This window comes from Epargyreus clarus, unplaced genomic scaffold, assembly GCF_041222505.1.
Source record: "Epargyreus clarus isolate Ecla_fem2 unplaced genomic scaffold, WU_Ecla_fem_2.2 ptg000007l, whole genome shotgun sequence".
NCBI lineage: Eukaryota > Metazoa > Arthropoda > Insecta > Lepidoptera > Hesperiidae > Epargyreus > Epargyreus clarus.
The window spans coordinates 24,755,167-24,771,599 of NW_027332215.1; the positions used below are offsets into that span (position 1 = coordinate 24,755,167).

Sequence of the window (16,433 nt, forward strand, 5' to 3'; positions counted from 1 at the left end):
TTTTCAATATTGCTATTAAAATCGTGACAATAATTCTGCAGCCTACCTACCGCAGAAGAGGCATTAAAGCCTCTTCTGCATTAAAGCCTCTTCTGCGGTAGGTAATGGTTTTTCCTCGACTTCCTCTTCCTCATCACTTTTGAGTTGTTCCTTAACATTCATGTTCTGTACGAGATCTTCATCGGTTGGTGCTTCAGATGTGAGGAGAGCGCTATCAATGTCAACATAATCTTTCCACATTTCCGGTGCTGCTAAAGAATCTGAGTCTAGGTTTCGTGACCACAAAGATCAAAGGCGTAAACGATATAAAATTGACAATTTGAGACAATTCGTATTAATTATATTAATTGCTCAATATCGCCTGAACCGCTTGAATCACAGCGTTATTTGCATCTCGTGCAACAAATTTTTACTTGCCCCCAACGTCCATAAATAATATTTAATGCCTCACAGATTAACGTATTAATAAATATGGATGGATAGATAGTAAAGTTATGGTAAAAGCAGTGATGGTCTAGTGGATGAAACTCGGCGTCTTAATCTGAGATCCGCGGTTCAAACCCAGACAAGCACATCTAATTTTCAAAATCGTGTGTGTATTAGAAATTAATTATCATTTTAACAACGGTAAAGGAAAACGTCGTGAGGAAACCTACATAATGGCTCTTTACAAAAAATGTTTATCTAAGGTACGTGCCGTCTAGCAATTCGCACTTGGCAAGCGCGGTGGACTATGGCCTAAATCCATTTCACTGTGAGAAGAGACCCGTGCCCCGCGGTGGGAGAGCAATGGGTTGTCGATGAAATATAGATAGGTACTAGGATAACATGGATGGACCATGACTTACACTACCCGTAGAGATGTTGGTAGCTAACTAGCTACATGCAATTAAATATATAAATTAAATGAATAGGTTACAATATTGTTTCTACCACCGGATCGAAACACTTCTAATCGTATATACCAAAATACCGAAATTGGTGGTACTGGGGTTTATACTAGTGGTACATGTTGCTTCCTTAATAAATAATGAGCATACAGTCCAAATTAAGACAACTGATCATGGCTGCATGTGGATATCTGTAAACCATCGAATAACTTCTGGTCTCAAGATCCTCCAACGATCATAGGCCTCAAGGAACACCTATGTTATCCTTGAAGGATAAGCTCTGTTATCATCTAAGACTAAGATCAAAAGAAATCAATAAATTTATTATATCTTAAAATTACGCTAATAATTAACTTACAAACAAATACTTCAAACTATGATCTACATTTTTGCAGAAATGATAAATGACTCTTTAATTTTTTATCGCTCTGACAGAAGCTTAACAGAAACTAGTAATTTGTACCGACGACATATGGTTAGAGAAAATGGCAGCCTATGGTTAGAAAACAATGCGTCAAGCCTTGTTGACCATTGCTGTCTTGTATAATACCACAGATTGATCACTACTACGCACTGAGTGGTGAATAGTCACATGTTGAAATGAACACAATTAGTAGGTACTTACTTCTAGTACAGTCGCAATCAGATACTTTGGCTAAAAAATATTCAAAGGGTACCATTCGTGGTGACACTACCGCCACGCCCGCCCTGTCTGATGACAGCACATGTTAAACTTTTTTAACTTGCCATAGGTTAGGCATGTTTTTTAGAGTCATTTATTTATGTACAACTTCCCGACAAGTACATTAGTACATACCTGCAGAACAAAAAATATTATACTTATTTTTTATGAAAACGTTGAAAACAAGATGCACCATCAAAAGGAATAATAAATTTTGATCTCAATTTTTTTAACAACGACATAGCGAGAATTTTGAAACGAATTACTAACCTTCTTGTTGATTTTTTTAAACATTTATAACAATTAAAATCAGGCACACAACTAGTATCTTGGAACTAAGGTACACTAATCATCAACACTACAAAACATTTATCGTAGTAAAAATAACAAGTGAGATTAAGTTCCCACAAGTAGGAGTAAATACACAACAAACCACTGAAACCTGTGCATATCTGTACTCGTGACCATAACAAACGCGGCATATTATTAATAATGGGGTCGGTAATTAAAGGTAACTCGTAGTTATGGGGCGTAATTCCTCTTTACCCGTTGTTTAGCGTCGTGGGCTAAGATATGCCCATACGTTTCCCTTATAAGTTTATTGCTTCATGAATTCCATTTAGCCAATCGTGATGCAAGATCGTCAGGTGGCATCTGAGATGTGGTGACGTGTATGACGTTTCTCTATATCTTAATTTGACGACCCGTGATAGTGGCCATCTCACTCTGCGAGTTAAAGGGGGCCCGGGTTCGATGTTTTGTAGACAGAAGCATTTAAGATGGACACTAAACTAACTGTGAAGGGTTGCAGTGTTCTACCACGTCAGTCAAACGCGAATTGGTTGAATTAATTAAAGGTCTAAGAGTTATAGAGAAGTTGCCTCACTTTGTGTTCTATCACCGACATTAATTTGCAAGTTATTTCGAAAAATACAGAACCTATATGGAAAAGATGACACCCCAGAGTGCCAATTTGAGATGATAATTGTATGTAATTCCGCCTTATAATAAATTAGACTAAAATAACTTAGAACAAATAGTCTTTCATTGAAGCTTCTTTTCTATCATAAACAAGAAATATAAGTGGGTAAGAATGTATCTCAATGGACAACGGTATACTTCTTAAGCAAAAACACGAGAGCAAACTTTTGACGGGTTTAACACTTAATCCTTGTTTAAGGGTCCAAAATCGTCTGACTTAAAACAGGACCGCTGAAATCATTTTCGGCCAGGTAATACTCAATAGTTTTCCCGTAACCTCGCCGGGTAACAATGAAATTTACTGCTGAGGGAACACTTTCAAGAGGAATTCAAGGTTAACCATACTGAAAATGTGGAACGTGTTCGTTAATTAATTATAAAAATATGTTTTCAAAATTCTCATCTAAATTTTCATCTACGCTATAAAAATACCCATGTCCATAACCAGCAATTATGTGGTCTAAACATAAATCAATGTGATGTGTCTGTAATAAGATAATAAGTTTGTTATGTTAGCTTCTCTCACGAATTACAAGTTTAATATTAAACCTTTTCTATAATTTACTTACACTATATACCTAATATGACATTATGTCACTCTTCTAGGATCGAGTGATACGAGTTTCCTTGTAATTTTGTCCAGCTCCATCAAAACCTTCAAAACAAATACAAGTTTTTACCGACGATGGGATAATAGTATTGTGGTTTACAAACATCTCCATTGCGATAGATAAAAGTATATCTAGCGCTAGTGTTTAAATACGGTTGAAACGTGTGTTCGGGCCCTTCATTAGAACACTATGTATATTTTCAACTGGAAAACGAACCCGTGTTTATTACAAACATTATCATTACTTCGACTTGAACAAAGCAAGATTGTAAGTTCTTAGGAAGTCAATATAAACAGATGAGGAGAATGAAAACAAACATAAGAAAACAGTAGATTTCCTTGTTATTCTCTTTCTTTGTATACAGAATGAGAATACTTAGGTCCCATATCTGTTAGATTTTATTAAGAATGCTAACACCGTTTTTGTCGTATATTACTATAAATATATGTACCTATGAATAATTGACGTCAGTAAATAGCTAAAATACAAGCTTAAAACAAAATTTATCATCCATACAAAAATATAATAAGAATTGCAAACATGTTTTAGTCTTAAAATTGTACGTTGTGATACGTACCTACGAGTATAAAACTATTATAATATCAATTCACGATTAATTTATTCGATGTTATAACTTAATATGGATAATCTTTTGCGATTCACCTCCTGAGGTTGAAATTGAAGCCGCTCATCACAGTACTAATCATCGATAAATGTCAATAATTGCACTCATCCCGCGCCGTGGTCAGCATCCCCCGACACCTAATCAGTGTCGTTTTAAACTAATGCGAACGACCGCCGACGGCCGGGTGCAAATGTGGAAATTAATACGATCAATTATGAGTGCCCACGATTGACGGACCATCTGAAATATCTCATTCATATGCGAGGAACGGCGGGACGCTCCAGCTAGAATTAATAATGGCGACTGCTCGCCGTGTAATATTTGCACAATCGTCGACCGTCCAATCGCGAATAATCGCTAGTGCTGCCGAAATCGGATTTCGTACGGTAGGCGATCAAATTTCAAGTGATGGTTAGGTCGATGATGCATCTCAACTCATCGGTAAGTAAACGTAGGGGCTATCTGGATTGAATACTTTAAAATATTTTGAACCGTATGGATGTCACACTTAATCATTTGTATGTACGCCTGATGGTAAGTAGCTACTTACTACTGCCCATGGACATCTGTAGTAAGTCTCTTATAAGATTGGAGGCTTACATTAAGTCAACGACAGATGCGCTGGATCCCCGAACGACTAAGTCGGAACGTCTCGGATAAATATGTGTCCCTTCAAAACGGAACACAGCCTCTGGAGTCTAACCACAAGGGTAGGTTACTAACCTTTAAACCACCTTTAGTTCTTTAAACCTTTGAAACACGATTCTAAAAAAATCCCATGTTTATTGAATTTTACACTATTTTTTCACTAAGCGAAATGAAACAATTTTATTTGAATTTGATAAAGTGTGTTTCCAGTTTACGAGTTAAGAAGATTATGAAATTCGTGATGGTACTTTCGGGGCAACGCAAAAACCTTTTTGAGCGTACCTTTGACTACGAATATTTCGGTTAGCTCGTCCCATAGAACTATATTTGATAAATCCGACGAGTATTTATAAAGCCACAAATTCTTTTGAGAGCTCGAAATTTCCCTCTTTATTATCTTCATCAAAATTGTTAAACATTTTAAATGTTGCGATCGCTTTTTTGTACGTTTTATAGAATGTAGTTTAGTTATCAGACAGTCCAGTTTGTACGTACAAAAGTCGGTTACGGGGTTTAATAGACTTTACAAAATTGTCTACTGATAACTACGTAGGTACGTATATATGTGTAAAACCTATATTTTATACATTCTTTATGAGACCTACCTTTTAATATTCTTTAAAAAAATCAAGGAACAGACTGAATACTCAAATTAACGATAGTAATAAAATGTTTTTAAATATGTATGTATTTCAGAACTCTCTATGTTATTGACAGAAAGCCCAATATCAAATAGCAACCTCACAGTAGCGGTGTAAATACGAAGTTTATTTTCCATTTTCCGTTCGAGGTTTAGCTCTAAATCAGCTTACAGCACCACACTCCAATTCCTCTTAGGGTAAAAACACACTAGTTCCTCCAAAACTAGGATTTTACCTCGCTAATCTAACTTTACTGTCCTTAGGATTTGAAAACACATCAAGCTTCGTAAGTTGCTTTATACAAGTGACGTAAACGAAACATTACCAAAGTATTCAGAAATAGATACAATAGATATAGTTACACTAACGAGCATGACGTTATTATCAAATCTTTACTTAAGAATTACTCTATTTATTGCTTCATATTAAGATACATATTTAATTTCTAATCTGCTTTGGAGGTAGCGTGGTGGGTGGTATATAATAAGTTGTTGGTACAGCAGTAGAATATATAGTTACCTCCTCGTGAAAAAGTACAAAAACTGATTTGATTCAAAATTAAATTCAAAATCTTTTAAGGCGTGGTCCGTGGTTCGACTCCGGAGGCACCACCGCTACGGCTTTTTCTATTTAATAACAACAGGGTTCAGCACTGCTGTGTTGTACGTCGGTAAGGGGGACACTTATCCGACGCGTTCCAACTTAATCTCAGGAGTGGCAATGCATCTGTTCCCTTAGGTAGCATTCTAAACGTATCTGAGTTTGATTATGATATCCATAGGCGGCACTTACCATCAGGTGGATTGCGTACTCCTCTGCTGCTTCAATATAATAACAAATCATAACAGGAAATTAATCAAGTCATTCAAATTTAATATAACGGCATATGGGGACGGAACTCTAAAAAGTTTGAAGTTCTTATTAATTGTATAAAATTGTATAATGTATATTTTATCTTATATTTCATGTAAATTGTAATCTTAATTTAATTATATTTTACTTTATTAGAGCGTCAATTCTGTAAATGCCGTAGTCACCTATAATTGTGGGTATGTATTTATCTAACTATTGCAATGTAATTTATATAAGTGTATAATACGTTGGTGAATCTTTAAAAAAAAATGCATGGAAACAATATCATGCCGTTTACCAATCTATTACAAATATTAGATAACAGTAATATGGCGCAAATAATATATACCTAATTAGAACGTGGAAGTGCATCGTATGTAGGTACGTTAAAATTTAATGAGGTGGACGCGTGTCAGGCGCATTCGACACGTGGGCATTCACACATATCCATATCTAGTGTATATCCATATAGGAATATATGGACAGTAATACTGAGTCTGAGGCAGTGATAGCCTAGTGGTTAAGAAACTCGACCTGTCGTTCGAGGGGTCCGAGGTTCAAATCCCAGGGTACGCACCTCTGATTTTTCAAAGGTATGTGCATATTAGAAATTAATTATCACTTGCTAAACGGTGAAGGAAAACATCGTGAGGAAACCTGCATACCTGAGATTTAAAAAAAATCTCTAAAACGCCCTAATATTAAAAAACAGTATTTTTTAACACGCTTTTATTAGCTTGGGTTGTATCTATGTACTCGTACTCGTATGTAGGTATGTGCATTTACTGCGGTTTATAACTATTCTCTCATAGATAATTGTCAATAGAATGATTGTAACAGTTACAATATCAAGCACCCCACGCTTTTTACTCTGAATTGAAATATTATTTTAACAACTTTTTATTGTTTTATTTTGAGGCGATTCATTATGATTGTTTGTTCGATCTTCTACTAATATAATATTAAATTCTTTGTACTTAATTGAAAAATATTTTCTAGTTTTTAGTTCGATTAGCAATAAAAGCGTGTTTTTTAGTTTTTTTTTACTATTATTTTTAATCTTTCTGTCTTAACCCCTTTATGTTGGACACGAACACAAAATTACATATAAAAACTTGTTTAAAGTAAATCTATGATTTGTATAGAAAAAGGATTACGTACAAGAAATTACATTCAAATAAATATTACTACCTCAGCATGCCCCATGGTGGTAGAACCCTTTGTGGTTCGACTATTCCTAATCTAATCCTATCTGGGGTTGATTACAGATGTCCATGGGCAGCACTGGGAGAGCACTAATATGGGAGTAGCAGCCTGCTCGTCTTCTACTCCCATATAATAAAAAAAATGCAATCTATAAGATCTTAGTTTTCCATCTCGTAGATTCTGATAACGCCAATGAGATACAAAGTGAGACTGACAGAAATTGAAATTGACGTGACGGATATAATATGGCGCCGCTGAGGAATACTGAGAATTATTTTATTTTCCAATTTAATTTATCTCATGTAATAAATAGATACCTACAGCTACAGCTACGGCGTGATGCCTAAATAGAACCACTCTACTGACTGGGTCACTAGCATGTCTCTTTCAAAGCTCTTAGCTTTAGAGCGTCTTTTCTAAAATGAAACAGTATTCGAAGACAGTTGCTCGCAATCAGATAACGCTTTTAAGATCGCAGTCATATTCGATTGTAGAACCTAATTGTTTCAACTCTAAGTCTAGGCTCACGCGACATTGCTCTCTATTCCGTCCTTACCTTAAAGGCCGTGGCCGGGGCAGGGGCCCCAACATAAGAGGGCACTCGAAACTCCAATATAATAGAATACACGAAGTTTAACATTTCTAAATTAAATTGATCATTCAATGATCAGGTGATAATTTTTCGTTACATTACATTTACATACGTATATTTTATTAGGAAAAAATGGATGTGGCGGTGGTTCGCCGGAGCCGAGCCACAGAGGGTGCCTTGTGCCTTCATCTATGTAATGTACATGATGGAAGAAAAGATTATCGAATATTCATACCCTCCCCTAAGTAGATAAGTCTAAGTAGGCAGTGAAAATGGTGCATATAAAAATATACTCCTAGCTATGAGTTTTAAAAATAATAAACGTTTTTAACTATTAATTGGAAAGTTTCTTATTCATTACCTTAACTTTTCTCCACCGGCAAAATTTGGTTAACTTTTACATAAGTACGTAACCTAGATATTTTAAGGGTAAATAAAAACTGATATACGTCTCCCTTGGCATGATATAGCGGTAGTACTATTTAATTATAACTAAGATTAATTAACATAATTGATATAATAAACGAGACATAAGGTCGGAAATGAAGTTTCGTATGTTGTTATGTGACAAATAAACATGTTTAATATATAGGCAATTACTTCAAATCACGGGCAGATTTTTTTCAAGTAACAATAAGTGTACCTGAGAAAGAAGTTATCCCAGCTGATACGATCGGCGAAGACTGGTGCCGTGATTACAGCGGTGTTGTCTACGTAGAATTGCGGTGCCTCGTTGGTCCTAATGCGTAGACTCGTAGCTCAGGAGATACGTAGCGCAGCCGCAGATACGTAGCTCAGCCGAAGACGCGTAGCTCAGCCGAAGACGCGTAGCTCAGCCGAAGACGCGTAGCTCAGCCGAAGACACGTAGCTCAGCCGATGACACGTAGCTCAGCCGAAGACGCGTAGCTCAACCGAAGACACGTCGCTCCAATGAAGGCTCGCAAGATGACTATTGATTGTAGCACGCGTGTAGTACCGTCGATTCCAAATGCGATTCGTATAAAATTCAACTTCTTTCTGTTACCTAAAACAAAAATTACTTGTTAGCATTAGGTAAATTATATTAATGTCACATTATCATTACTTGTAATTAGTCGTAGTCTTAAAATAGAATCTTTTGGGGATCCGAACCACGAGGGTAAAATCAATTACTATGACTCCGCTGCCTGACTGTTTGTCTTTAATCTTAATTGACAGGTACTTGTTTTACAGAGTATGTATAGCGGTGATCGTTATAACAGCAAATAATAAGAATATTAAAAAAAATGAAATAAAATTAAGGTTGCCAAGAAACCCCTATTTTTCGGCGCATTTCGTTTTCGTATGGTGAATTTTTCACAATGAATTTACTTGATGCTATGACAACAATTAGTATTTGCTAATAAGAAATAAAAGAAAAAATAGTGACATGGAATATTATATATCTACAAATATACTTCCAAGAGTAATAAAAGCTAAACGTTACGTTATTGCTATTTGCGTAATGGTAGACGTGGTGTTACCTAAATTAGGATAGAAGGCAGTCTCCATTTGACTTGCGCTTAATCGAAATGTTCTGTCTGGAGACAAGACGCCGGAATCTCACTCGGCTTCTATATGCCGATAAAACAGAGGGGTTTTGTGTGTACACACACCTGCTGCAATTTGTGGTAACTACCATAGGAATTGGAGATATATTTTGTATATAGTTATATACTATTTACAGTTGTCCTAAATTAATTCTAATGCAAAACAAAGTAAAAGGGTGTAGTGCGGATATAAAATTATTTTATAACAGGCCCTGAAATAGTTTACAAGTATATCTTCCATCCGAAAGCCGTGCTAACGCATTCCGGCTTTAAGACTTCCTGGTAGGAATTTTATGCTGTATCTTTCTAAGAGTACCTATACATAAGAAAATTTCTCATCAGAATCAATTACGCTGTTACTAAGAAACTCGTCAGAAGAACGGAGGAATATAATAAAACTATATTATTTTTATATCTTCTTATCATCATAACGCATAAAACTACGATAACGTTAATTTTGTAACTCCATTGACTTACGTGATAAATTCTAATTTACGTAATGACCTTCCTACAAGATAGATTTTTTCAGATCAATTTCAATTGTTGGCATCTTCCACTAATTAAATGCGATCCATTTCTCCGGTTCTTTTATGGAAATTGCATTCTGTTTCCCTTGCTGCTTAGTGTTTAATGTATCACGTGCATAATGCTTGCTTTGCTGCGCCCCACGCTGCCCTACTTAGCCCTGGCGAGGGGACGCAAGGGCCCTATACCGATGGAGCTTACCCGGCCACAATGATTGTGAATGTTGCGGCCCATTCGTCAACCGTGGCGTTTCGTCAAGTGTCAGTCATCGGTTTTTAATTGCAACTATCATTCATGTACCTGGCTAGGCTCGCCTTACCACTATGATTGACGACAAGAAGATGATCCATTACACTATGAAAATTTTAATGACCAGGTACGTACAATGTACATACCTCTTACCTAATATTTGAAAATATTTTTAACATTTTGGAAAAAAATAAATCTTTCCTTTCTATAATCCACTTGATAGTCAGTGACCACTGCTAGCAATGTACATGAACGTTAACAGTATTGACGTCCAATCCGAGGTTGGCCACAAATGCGTTATTACTCAAGTTGGAAACCTCGTAAAAATGTGTTTGCTTTACTACTTACTTTTAAAACGTAAATACTTTTCACACTTCATACGGGATATTCAAGTATTGGTTTTAAAACCTCTATAATAATATCTCTAGAACACGTTATTACGAGGTTATTTACTAAGTTGATTTATAGAAGTGATGGAAATTTTTCACTCACAAACTAATATCGGAAGTTCAATAAAAGTTTATAGAAATTGATTCAATTGCGTGTTGGGCACAGCAGCAAAACAGCAGACTGATCGCGAAATTGAAGGTGATAGAACCCTGTGGTTCGAGTCCGGCTGCACCACCGCCACACCTATTTCTGCCTAATAACAGCAGTATAAAACGCTGCCGTATTCTGGTTTAAAGGGTTTCCGAATACAAAAACTTTTCCGAAGCGTTCCAAAGGGTTCCGAAGGGTTGATTACATACGTCCATGGGCCGCAGTAGCCGCTTAGCATTAAGTGGATGGCATCTGCTACGCCCATATTAAAAAAAATAGAATTTTATTACATTTGAAATGTAATATAATTACCGAATGAAATTGACTTATATATCGACATATATATGAATTTGGTGTATATTAGACACTTGCGATAAGTTCTGATTTATCGAACGGCTACCACATAGGCATTGAATAGTTTCCATTGATAGTTTATTAGATACTCTACGCTATAGCAAATATTGACTAGAGGCCGCCAGTGGGAAGAAAAGGTATTTGTGTTGAAGAAAAATTCAATAAAGTACGATTCAACGCGGATAATAGATTTTCTATTGCGTAGACTGTATTACGTTACGACTGTTATTACGTTATATTATTATTATTACGTTACAAATTGAATTAAACATTCGATCAATCACGACGTTTTTATTTCATGGGAAGGCTATAATTCTTTACAGGCTCTCATTAAGCTTAACCTGGCCATTATAATAAAATTTATAACAAGATTCCCGTTAATATTTTAGTAAAGGCTCGAGTAGTAATACACTACTAATTATACTCGTACAGATGTTATCCTTAACTTTACTTTTCATAACGCATTATAATTACAAACATCGGAGGAAATCAAAACCTTTTTTGAAGTCAATAATGTATTAAATACTTTATTTTAATAGTATCCAGAAGACTTTAATTACATCCGCTAATATCAATCTCTAATTTGTAATAACAAAAGGCTGACAAAACACAAAAGCAGGCTGACCTAACCCATATTATTATTCTAAGCACGGCAGCGGTGCACGCGCGGCACACGCACGACGCACGTACGGTAACCGAGCGTGATTCGCGCCGCGTGTCCACCAAGTTGTCATCTATAGATTTACATATCAATTTAGGTTACAACTATTAATAGCAGGAATTAGCATTATTATGATTTGGTACAAAACACGTTATCGTCCGCTATTTGAATTATTTACAGATTTTTTGAACATGAATAATTCATAACCACTTCGCAAGGTGGTTCGTTATAGAGAAGAAACGGCAAAAAAAAACTACATAACATGTGTTTAAAAAAATAGTTTAACCTGTAATTCTAAGCTAATGAAATACATGGAGTTGGTGCTACTTCAGACCAAACAGTTTTATCCGTGAAATAATCGATCGGTTTACTCGTATAGTACGTCCAGAGTTTGTTTAGTGATCTAATAAGTCTCCTTTGAGATCGTAAGTGGTTTTAGGCTTATATAAGTCTACTTAATGAAAAAACGTCTTAGTAAGTACGCTTAGTCATAGTACGTAGAGTATTTTGTCTCATGCACTTACAACTGAAAGCTCATTGGCGCCTTGGAAGAGCTTAGTGCAAAATATTCGGTTCCATATGATTCATGTTAGAGTATCACGTATTTTTTTTACCACAAGAAAAAAGTAAAAATTACGAAAAAAATTTATTAAATAAAATTCGTAAATCGCTAAAATAATCTCACATAATTAATGGATGTCCCTCAGACAATTCACTACCATGCACAGACGACACTCATTGAAAAGTTTCACCCTTCTTTGGTGATTGGATATTCTGTGAGATGTATCTAGTATCAATGATACCACCAAAGGCAGGTATAGCCTTGTAGTTGAAATTTGGTTTGACACTTGTGGGGTCTGAGGTTCAAACGTTTAGCACCTCTAATTTTTTAAATTATTCTATAACAAAAGCACAGCAACCATGTGCATTAAATAGAAAAAAACAGACATACAAAATATTAATTATCACTTCTTATAACTTGGTAACGGAAAGCATCGTGAGAAAACCTACACGCCTTAGAGTTCTTTAAAAAAGGCACAAGGCTACCGATCTGCAGTTGGCCCGCGCGGTGCAGTATGGCCTAACTCACTTCTGATAGGAGATCCATGTCCAGCAGTGAGAAAAGTTCCACCATTTTTAGGAATTCGATTTACACTAATTTCACAAAACTAATAGAAAATATTTTTTGGCCTATGACTTATTCTCCTCAAAAGTCTTCCTATTGCACAACATTACCCATTGTTACCACCCTTACTTGTGCTCAAATAAGGGCATCTTTCTTGCCAATATTCCAATACCTCATATGTAGATATCGATTTGCTTTGACGTATGCAATTATAAACACGGTAAGCCTTAATCACAACCTTGGTATAAACGCATCATTTAGTATTGATTTTTAACGTCCTTGAAAATAAACTTTAAAATTAGCTTGCATCTTGCCCTACTTCCATTTTATTCGAGAATGGGTTTATAAACAATAGGAATCGTGAATGGATGCAACATAATATTCGCACTTCATTGGTTTGTTACGGGGCTGTAAGAGATAATGTTGTTCAAGCGTTTGTATGGCTCATTCTTTGATATGCCCCAAACGGCCGGATTTTTACATATGAGGTATCGTTGTAGTCGATATTTTTGTGGGAGTGACATAGGTTATTTTTTAAGTATTCGGGTTTCTGTGTTTAGGTTATAATTTACTTGTTTTCCTTTTCTTTTGCTGGATATAATATATGTGAGCCGTATGTCGTTTTGTCTGTCTATGACATATTTTAACCCGTATATCAATTATTATTCGGGGCTTATGCCGAGAAATGTTGTATAAGTAGAAAAAAATATATTGAATTTTATCAATCTGTCCGGTGAAGGCATTTGTGTTTTGTATATGATTTGTGGTAAGACTTCTTATTTTGGAATGAATAACAGTCGCTTTTCAATAATATCCCATTCATATTACTTTCTAAATTACATAAAATTATTTAAAGCTATCGTATTACGTTCAAAATAGTTAAAGTGCGAGTTATTTCAGACACTCGCTTTACAAAATTTTCTTCCGACAAACTCATCATATCACGTCATGCCACAAGATTGATCTCGTCGATGTCACAGCCTGCCCACATTCTCGAAACATCTCAGTTCTAGTGAAATGTCTTTATAAATTCCTAGCCTGTGGTCTCCACAATATTTCCAGTTTAATAATAAATTCTTGGCAGGTCGGAATTTCTTTGTATTTTCACCAATAGAAATAAACTGGACCATCCGCCGCCTATCTTCCGCCAGAGGGCAGTCCGAGCATTCTCCATTCACATTTTAAGCGTTTATTAATCACATAAGCTTCTTCTGTCCACGACACTTTTTACTTGACGAATAATCGATTAATGAATCATGGAATTTTTAATCAGATTTCGATATTTTTATCCACAGCCCTGTATTTGTTTTGTTAACACATGTGCTCAAAGTAATACCTACTTATGAATAAAGAGATAATGAAAATAAATTTTAGCTAACATATTTTTTATAAAATATGAAGATTGAACTTCGTTTAAAATTATTTTGTTTACTTATTTAATTGATACGATTTTATACAGGTTTTAGATACCTACGTATAATATTTACTTGCTTTAAATTAAAAAAATAAAAGCGTAATTTATTTATATATTAACCATTAACTTTGCTGGGCACTTCCCTTTTAAGAAGAAAAGCGTACAGGTCACAAGGCACCACGATGACCGAGGGCGCATTGAAAAATAATTGCAATACTGTTATGCTACAGAACGTAACAAATGCAAACATGGTGGCCACTTTGTAGGGTCTATATTGTCCTTCGTTATTGAGTTCTTAAGCAACGGTACGTTGCGTTGCGTTGCAATGTAAGCATGAAACAAGCAAACGTCGTACAAACAAAAGGCTGATTCGATCGCCTTCAATCCCGCATAATGGGCATTTGGAGGAGAGCCGGCTGGTTCTAAATCAAATATGAAGGCGCCGGCTGAAGAGGGCTGTTAATGTTACATGACAACCCGAGGCCGTATGTTCTAGCCAGTATGGAGTACGGAGCCGGCGACAACCGCCTTCACACTTATTTAATTTCAAGATTTAACAAGCTTTTAATTAAGCATACAAAAGAGTATATCAAGTAGATTTAAAATCTTTCGTACTTTTAAGTGCCGCATCATCAGTTACACAATAATTGGATATATACCTCGTAGATTATATCAAGAGATATTCCTCGTAGAGACAAGGGATAAATAATAAAAATCTGCCAATTTAATAAAACTTGACAATTATATTATTATGTATAAAGTAGGCTTCACAAACCTTAAAAAATCGCGTAAATCTCCAGATCTCTTTACTTCCCATTATGTCTCACGAGCACCAATGCTAAACTCCCTCTGATCAAGTGAGTTATGCAATAGATATACACCAAACAACGCACTTTGTCCTAACTTAAAGTCGTTTAGACTACGTACATAATAATATGTAACATTGCGACAATGAAACCGTAAGTACCCTTATGATCAACCCATTATTGTCTCAAGTGATTAATAAACCCTAATAAGTACGCATATAACTTTTAAAAATTTACTGGTTTAATTTACTGGTAAAACTTTTAAAGATTTGGGCCACTTGACGGAGAGGTCGCGATTTAACCACCTTTACCATAACCGTAAGTATAATATAAGTAATGTAATGTAAAGTAATGTAATAAAATATACCATTTTGGATGACAATCTTATAATAGTTATAACTGTTATAAGATTGTCATCCAAAATGGTAATGTGAGCAACGCCGGGGAGGCTAACGGGAAAATGTCGTCAATTTTGCAATATTTGTTGAATCAAGTTATACCTATGTGTTTAGCGAAGTCACGCGTTTGTTGTTTCACCGAGCGGACTGCATTTCCTTTAAGGGGCACTAAACTGTAAGGGGCACTGTAAAATCTCTTTTTTCGACGTGGTTTTTACTTTATGGCTATACGGCAAGTTATCTGGACCGAGGTACTTTCTTCCTTAGCTACAGTATGTAATGTATCGGCGGAGGAAATCACCAAAACTTGAGACACAAGTACGAATTTGTTGTGTATACGTAGACCGGCAGTAACGACGTTCTCCGTTTACACGTGCTTTTTGCACTTTGCCGCAATTACTAGTTTAGGGCCTTATTTTTCTTCAATAGATAATATTTTTCATGATACAGAATATTTATCTTAATTTTTTCTTTGCTTTATCATACAAGTAATCACTGCCTAATATAACCCCTGATGAAATTAGATTTCTACCCCAGATCAGCCACATATACGTTGCTAGTAGCGTAACCTTACCGCATGAGACCCGTGGAAAGTTCACTGCATGGGGCGCTAAGAAAACTCGTCACATTGTAATTTAATTTTACTATAAACATGTTAAGATAATTTATTTTTCGCTGATTTATACAATATCATGATTTATACATTTCAGAGATTTTTATGGTCAGTTTTGAGCTCACAGCCTCCTGGGCCGGGGGACCCGTGACATTTTGTCAGTCCTGCTACCCTATAGTTACGCCACTATCTCTAAGGATTGAAGTTAAACGCGTCGTAAAAATATGTGTTTCTTACCACACCCTTAAAACCAGAACGCAGCAGTGCTTAAAACTGCTGTTATTAGGCTGAAATAAATGTGAAGAGGAATAGTTATTAGTTTACTTAATTGTTTAGGGGTACCTAACCGATTAAGTTAAATATTCCTATACAAAATAAAATATGTTCGGTCAATAACTTCACTACCCTAATATTTAATTCTTCAAACACTACGCTCCATTAGTCTCGCAG

General features: G+C 35.7%; 1 protein-coding gene across 1 annotated transcript in view; it reads right to left on the reverse strand.

Moving 5' to 3' along the window:
• The window catches only part of LOC140743721 (protein bric-a-brac 1), a 393,179-nt gene that overhangs the window by 347,107 nt on the left and 29,639 nt on the right, over window positions 1-16,433 (reverse strand). Inside the window, exon 3 of the mRNA XM_073075232.1 lies at window positions 8,372-8,753. The gene's annotated coding sequence lies outside the window, so the exon portion shown is untranslated. The remainder of the gene's footprint in view (window positions 1-8,371; window positions 8,754-16,433) is intronic.